Raw genomic sequence first — 8,144 nt, 5'->3', positions numbered from 1 at the left:
ATCTGGTCACCTTTTCCCGGGGAGAATCTGGTCACATGCAGCTTGGACCTCGCAGGCCCGGCCAGGAGCGCCTGGAAGCTGCTTTTCTGAACGATCCCGAGTACTATCCGTGCAGCCGGTCCGCGGAGCCCAGTCTGAGAAGCGAGAGGGCACGGTGCCTACCCCCCTGTTCGGCGGGATTCCAGCTATTCCGCCTTTCGAAAGGGGTGTCCGGCCTCTGAGTCCGCGGGGCGGGGCGGGGTGGGGGGCGCATTCTGTCGCAGAGGTCAGGCCGCGTGAGGTCAACTTCGGCACGGACGCGTTTTACGGAGACCAGGCCCGGCCTGCCTCGCTTGGCTAATTGGGAGGGGCGGGGGCTGGTGGGAGGAACAGGAAATCAGAACCGGCTCTGGGTGTGGTTTTCTGGCCCCGAGCTGCCAGCCTCGCCCCAGCTCTCCTCCGCACAAGGTGGGTGGCTTTCCTCCACACTCCCCCCCTCCACTCCCAACCCCTCGGGCCTGACGCCTGCTCTCTGCCGGTTGCCGAATCTTGAGCTGGAATGCGAAAAATGCGCTCCAGGAGCGGACGGCGTCGCCTGAGCGCCTGGGAAGAACAAGGACTGGTCCCCCGCGCTCAGGCCACCGGGCCCTGCCCCGCCGAGGGCCTCGGGGCGACCGAGGCGGTCCGCGCGGGGCCCGTGCGCGCCTCCCCGCGGAGCGCGCGCCCTCTCCGCGCGGAGTCAGCCAGGTGACCGCGGTCCTGCTGGCTCATTGAGGGCCGCGGGTCGAGGCTCCGGTTTCACACCCAATGAAAGGCATGCCTGTCCCTTCTAAGGGCAGCCAGAGAAGGAAAAAAAAGAAAAAAGAGTAACAAACTTTCAGAGTTAAACTCTGGATTTCAGGGTTGATCTGACCCTTCCTCTGCCGCCCTGAGCGTGCCCACAGACCTACCTGTTCCTATAAATATCCTGGGAGGGTTTCGCAACACCTTGCAGAACAAAAGCAGCTTTCATCTGGGACGACCGTAAAAATTCTTCGGAAAACCACGGCGTATGACTTGAAAGGCAAAAAAAAAAGAGGAAAAAATCTCTGCAAGCGAGGCATGATAGGGTGATCACCGTCTTTAGGATGCGCATTTGGTTGTGGTGGGGCGGTGGGGGGGACGGATACTGAACTCTGTTATGCGGAAAGAGTAATTTCTGCCTGGACCTAGAATGGGCTATAAATTCAATGCCCCAGCAGGGGTAGTGGTGTTAATAGAGCAGAGGTAAAAATGGTGGTCCGTGAAGACAGCTGGACACTTCTTTTAAAATATGTATGCGTGGTGGGGCAGGGTATAGCTCAGCGCTAGAAAGCCTGCCTGGCATGCACAAGGTCCTGGGTTCAATCCTCAGTGCCCCCATTAAAAATAAATAAGCTTAATTACCCCCTGCCAAAACAAACATACAAAACACGTATGTATAAAATTGTTAATGTGTATTTGTATGTGTGTGTAGGAGGCGTGTATCTATTCTGAGTTAAAATAAACAATAATACGTTTATAATAACTGAGGGACACATATATTTTACCACTGCCAATAAACTAGGAAGACGCATTCTTCCGAAATGATTATGTTCAGAGAAATCAGTGTCAGTCTGTAGGTCTGTTTAGGCAGGATTTTGCTATGTACTCCACAAGGTAAATAATATAAAGCTGAAAACTGAAAGTAGTTGAAAATTTTATTTTTTATTAATAAAGCCGTAGACTCTTATGTTAAAAAATAAATCAATAAATGTGTTCCAAGTGCTAAAAAATAAATGAAAAATAAACAATACGTTGTTTTTACAACCTTTACAATTTATATGTAAATTATACATATTACATGCCAGTATATTCTAATGTACTAATATATTCTAAAATAAGTGTTTTCCTGCCTTCACAGGCTTTACAATGTGTATATATATATATAACTACTAAATATTATAGATCTAATCTATTCTGTGGTGTATATTCTAATATGTTTTATTATATGTTCTAATACATATATTTCAAGGGAAATGTTCAGCTGCCTTCAGACTTTATATATAATATTAGGTATTATTTATATCACATACATTCTAATCTGTTCTGTGATATATATATTATAATATGTGTTATTGCATGTCCTAATATATATATATATATATTCCAAAAGAAATATTCGGCTGCCTCAGACTCTACAATTTGTATATAATATTAGATATGACATGCTCTATGATTGATTCTGTTCTAACGCATCCTGGAATATATGTTCTAACATGTTCTATTCTGTGCTCTAATTCAGAGGCGAGTTTAGGCACAGGAACACGGTTTCCGGTTTCAGCGGCTGGATTTTACCCTCATTCAGCTGAGGCCAGTCGCGCAGCGGGAGCAGCCCGGGTCACTCCCCGTGCTCCGTCACCTCGTCCCCATTTCTCAGGTAAGCTGTTGCAAAGCCACTTCTGGGCGCCTGGCTATCTTCCTTCGTCACCAATGAACATTTTCCCGGCGAGGAGTGATTCAAGGATTTGTAAGTGCTCACCGTTGTTGGTAGCTTTGGGATCCCGTTTCTTACTTCTCCCTGGTCGCGGACAGCCCTGTGCTGGGCGTGCGTTGGTTCAGTGTGTTAGGAGTTCATGATAACCCAGCTAGTTGGCTGTGTTCTGTTACAATCCTGCGCACTTACACCTCCACGGATGGAACCAGGTCCATCAAGATTGATCAAAGGTGGTGAAAGTTATTTTACATTCTGATGAGGACCCCCACAGTAATCCAAAGCTTGCCCAGCTGCATCCCCATGTCTGCAAGCATCCGCAGGGCTGTGTTTTGGCTCCTGGCTCTCGAGAGCTATCTCATGCAAAGCAGAACCCCCCATCCACTTCACTTGTTGAACAGGTGTTGGACCCAACATACGTGTTCATGCTCCTTGAAGCTGACCTGGCGATGCCGTCTCTGCTGACAGAAAGGACGTTTTCACCATGGGGGTATCACACACGGTGCCCTGGCTGGGAAGGTCGTGAATTCCCAAATGGGCTTAGAGCCGTGAACGCATCCAACGTGGAATGCCAGGTGGTTAAATATTTGCCTGTTTAGGTTAAGTCAGTCAATCCTCCGTCACTAAAATCAAACAGAACCCTCAGCCACCTTCTCTACAAGTGGAAGTTTGAAAATCTGTAAAAGTACGAGAATGTTTGGCTGTCAGCCTGCTCTTATTCACGTATGGCGTGCTGACTTCTAAAAACAATGTTTTTACGTGTGTCTGTTTACTCCGAGGCTTTTCTTAAGAGATTTCAAAGCAAACCCTAGAGGTAAGCGTTGCAAATATAACATTGTCTGGGCTAGACCAGCCTGTCATTAGAAGATGTGGATTTTGTTCCTCACCCAAGGTCGGCAGGGAAGTTTTTAGTTCTCAGATGCCAGAGGGGTTCACGGAGGATCTAAGCTGTGGTCCTGAGGGAACACAGGTGGATAATGCTGCCGGAAACGTGAACCCAGATGCCAGAAAGAGACATCCTTCATCTGAAAGAGAAGTTCATATTCTGCGCCCCTGTGGTTGCTGTTTAATGGAATTTCTGAACTTGGACTTTAAAGGTTACGTTTTGCCCAAGGGATCACAGGGATGGTTAGAAAGTAAGCAGGTTAGTAACTGTGATGACTGAAGAGGGATTTCATGAAAGACATGCGTAGTTCTGTTCCAAATTATGTCAGCGGGGTTTCCATTCATACCTGCAGTCTGAGCACGTGAGTGTCAATGAGTCAGTGCACAGTGTGAGGACCTAGAATCTCCAAAATTCACACCTGATCACCTGGGTCAGTGTTCACGCTCTTAAAAGGGAGCTAAAGCTCACCTGCTGGTCTCTGGAACGTCCCGGGAACTCCAAGTACTGCAAAGTAACATGACTAATATTGTATCAAATCCCATCATGCGTGTCTCTGGACGTAAGAAATAATATTCTAGCATCAGCTGTGACCTATGTTGGGTTAAAAACTGCTTAACACATTCACCTCATATGCTGTTAAAAAGAAGCACAAGAGATGTGACCATGAAAGAAAACTCAAATTTCAGGAGGATTCGATTTAAAGAGAGGAAAAATATATATCAACACAGGGAAGATAGCCAGTCTTTTATAATAACTCTCAATGGAAAATCACAACATCTAAATATTGTATAATTTTTTTTTTTAGTTTTTGATAAAAATAAGATGAATTTTTAAAAAATAAATCAAGAGAGGGGTAAAAATCAAACATCAAACAAGGCTAGAAGAAAGTACTGCAGAAGGTTTGCAAATCCCTGGCTGATCATAGGAGGACATTCTAAAGTGGAGAGAGGCAGAGTCATAGGATTAACGGGTGACCAGAGCTGCCGACCGAAAAATGTAAGAACGTTAATGGAGTTATAATCAAAATAGAAACGCATTTACAGCAAGCAAGCATAGCGCATCAGAAAAGGGCACAGCCATGGGGATTTCACACAGGGAGAAAAAAAAAATCTTTCTGCTAACTAATAATCAAAGAAATGGGACTGAGACCAAATGTGACGGAGTTTTGGGCCTTTTAGTTTTTTTTTCAAATCAGCCTGACAGCATAAAGATGAAATGTCCCATGCTGATGAGAGCATTGTAACGTTACGGTGTTAGAAACAATCAAATACTTTGGTCCTGTAATTCTTTATCTCGAAATTTATTTTTCAGAATTGAGTTTTGGGGACTATTGAATGCTTCATGGGCAAAATTACCCGGGGTCATGGGATGAAATGTGCTTCCCCGCCTCGCACAGATTCAGATGTTGACGTCCCAACCCCCAGGACCTCAGAATGGGGCTGTGTTTGGAGATGAAGGTAAAATGAGGTCACTAGGTGGGTCTTGATCCCACAGGAATGGGGTCCTTCTAAGAAGAGGAGATGAGGACCCAGACGCACACAGAGGGACGGCCACGGGAGGACACAGGGAGGACACGGCCGTCTACACACCAAGGAGACACCAGCCCTGCTCACGCCTGGTCTCAGATGCCAGCCTCCGGGACCGAGAGGGACAAATGTCTGTTGTTTAAGCCCAGCAGTCCGTGACACTCTGTTGTAATGACCCTATCGGACAATGACACCCGTGAGTCAGAGCAGTTTTTATCACAGAGGAATCCATAGAGATAACTTTCAACATCCGAAAAATCAGGGAACGTGTACTTCTAAGCAGGTCTGTTCATGGAAGGGAATTTTCAAACTTTTCATAAATAGTCAACGAAATGGGAGCATTGTGCCTAAATTGCAAGGATTATAAGCAGTCGTCCAAATTTTATAACACACTCTGGTCTTCATTGTATAACAAGATGACATTGCCCAAAAGGGAGGAAGATGTCCCCAAAAGGTGACATCTGGATTAGGATATTCTTTCCTATTTTTTTTTCCCAATGTTCCACAGACGTTCTTGTAATGAGGACACAGACTTCAGAGCACGCCCTAAAAGATTTTGCAGGAGACACGGATTGAGAGATTTGGAAACCTGGTGGGGTTTTTTTGTTTTGCTTTTTTTGTTTGTTTGTTTTTATAAAGTGATGGATTAGGTTAGAATTATCGTAGACCTTGCTGAGGTCTGAGTTTATCTTAACTCCCTGGAGGGAAGTAAGAAAACACTTGGTAATTCTTACCTGAGAAATACAGATTGTTGCAGTCACCAGTCCTTATCGGTCCAAGGAGGAAGTTTGAAAACAGAAAGAAGATGTGACGAAATAAGAAACACAAGCCCCGACCTTGGAGGATGGCGGCTGCGGCGGTAATTTCTCCTTCACGGGTGACGAAGGCACCCTTGTCCCCCCCTCCGAGGCGTGTGTGGGGATCTGGCAAAGCGAAGCCACCGTGGATCTGGAAGAACCCATGTGGAGACGAGACTCAGAAAATCTGAAATTCTCGTGACGAGGTGGCCACTAGCTTGTCTCATGATAAAGCCAGGGTTTTTTGTTTGTTTGTTTTTTAAAGTTGTTTGGTGCTGGCGAGGGAAGCAAGAGATTGAAACAATATGACAAGAAGCGTCTGTCTGTGTGGGGGTGACTGGGACACTGCACTGTACACCGGGAACAGACACATTGTAACTGGCTGTACTTCAATAAAAAGACTAAACACGTATCTATAAAATAGATAAACAAGGTCCTAATACGTAGCACGGAAAACTATATCCAATATCCTGTAACAACCTCTAACAATGCAGCACCCCACGGAGCCTGGTTTGGGGGCCACAGGCACTGCCCCACCCTACAAGGGGTGCAGACTTTACAGCGGATCATCGGCAAGGCACTGTGGAAATCCTCCCGCTTTCCAGCTCCCGCTGCAGTGGCTTTGGGACTGGTACCCAGGTGCGTGGAGGTGTTGGGGGAAAACGGTCCATTCCAGCAGACTTTGAAATTGCAAGTCTGTCCGCCAAGGGGGTGCTGATGGAGTCCCCCCCCACCTCCCGCCGAGTGCCAGGCACCCGACATAGGGGTATTTGGATAAAGCAGAGAAAACCCTGGGACCCATGGACTCAGATTGCATGGAGGGGGGTGGACAACCCGCACTCAGAATTGTTAAGAGGATGTAAAGTACTGGGCACTAAACGAGGAATAACAACGTGGGAGGACCAGAGGCGGGAGAGCGTACCACAGCGTGTGGTCATTACCCATGTTCATAATTACATAGTCCCATGTCTGTAAGTATATATTAGCAGTTTATGTTACAGAATATATGCATGTGTTTATCTCTATGATTATATAGGTCTATACACATATCTGTATGTACATATATTAGGTCCCCCAGGAGGGGTGGAATTTAAGTAGACGCAGGGAAGGCGTGACCTTCAGGTGTGCGGGGAGGTGGCGGGGACGGCGTGGCTGTCGTGGCTGGGGGGTGCAGCAGGGCTAGGGTGCGGTCCGGGAGGACCTCGAAAGGATTTTGCTCCTTACTCCGGGTTGGGTTGCCAGACTGAATAGATAAAAAAGCAGGACACTCACTTAAATTTGAATTTCAGACAAACAACAAACTATTGTTTTAGTGTAAGGATGCCCCGTGCAATATTTGGGATGTACTTAGACTGAGCACCCAGCTGAATTTGAATTTTAGTGTCAGCATGTTCCATGCAATCTTTGGATTTACTTATACTTAACGCCTGGATGAATTGTAATCTCAGATAAACAGTAAAAGTATGTCCATAAAATATGTGGGACTTACAGGAAACGTTCAGTTGAATGAGAATTTCAGATAAACACTGAATCATTATTTTATTCTAAATATGTCCCATCCAATCTTTGTTGCATAGTAACACTAAATGCTGAGTTGAATTTGAATTTCAGATAAACCACGAATAATTTTTTTTATAGTGTAAGTCAGTCCCATTCAATATTTGAAACCTGCTTAGTCTAAAAAGTCATTTGCGATTGATCTGAAATTACCATTCAATCAGCCTCCTTCGTCATTTTATTTGGCAACCCTAACTCTGAGCAAAATGCAGAGTTACTGTCGAATTTCGATTTTAAAAGGGTTCCTCTGCCTGCTGAGTTGAGAATAAGATTAGAGGACCTACAGCAGTGCTTAGAACCAGCTGGAGCTTTAGAAAACTCTGCATGTACCCGGGCTTCACCACAGCCCAACTGAATCTAGTCTCAAGGAATGGGGACCCAGGCGTAGATATTTCTGTCATTCCCTCAGGGGACTCTGGTGCATATTGACAGCTGAGATTCCCAGCAGAAGGCTGCTGGAGTTATGCAGAGAGACATGATGGGGGTGTCATGAATTAATGAAGGCTGGGGCACTGAAGCTGTGACACGGTGAGAGACTGTCATAATTATATGACGTGGAACCTTCCTCTAAACCCACAGAATGTACAGCACCAGGAGTGGACCATCATGTAGACCAAGGACTGTGGGTCATGATGATGTGTCAATATTGAGTCACTTGTTGTGATAAATGCAGGATGTTAATCATGGGGGAAGCTGGGTGCACAGCTAGAAAGGGTACATCAGAACCATGTGTACGTTCTGTTGATTTTTACTGTTAGCTCTCCTCTAAGGAATAGTCCACTTAAAAAAATAGAAAGAGTGAAATAAAATCATGTGCAGCAACATGGATGGACCTACAGATGATCATACTAAGTGAAGTCAGTCAGACAGAGAAAGAGAAATATCACATGGTATCACTTATATGTGGA

General features: G+C 45.7%; 1 long non-coding RNA gene across 1 annotated transcript; it reads left to right on the top strand.

Moving 5' to 3' along the window:
• The first annotated feature begins 392 nt into the window (after positions 1-392).
• Positions 393-6,789, top strand: LOC135320097 (uncharacterized). The gene is made up of 3 exons (XR_010379282.1): positions 393-447; positions 2,282-2,416; positions 4,668-6,789. It is a non-coding gene; the product is annotated as an uncharacterized LOC135320097 (long non-coding RNA).
• The last annotated feature ends 1,355 nt before the right edge of the window (positions 6,790-8,144 follow it).

Source organism: Camelus dromedarius, chromosome X (assembly GCF_036321535.1).
Source record: "Camelus dromedarius isolate mCamDro1 chromosome X, mCamDro1.pat, whole genome shotgun sequence".
Lineage (NCBI taxonomy): Eukaryota > Metazoa > Chordata > Mammalia > Artiodactyla > Camelidae > Camelus > Camelus dromedarius.
Note: the sequence above shows the minus strand (reverse complement) of the source record. Positions and strands in the feature narration are given on the sequence as shown.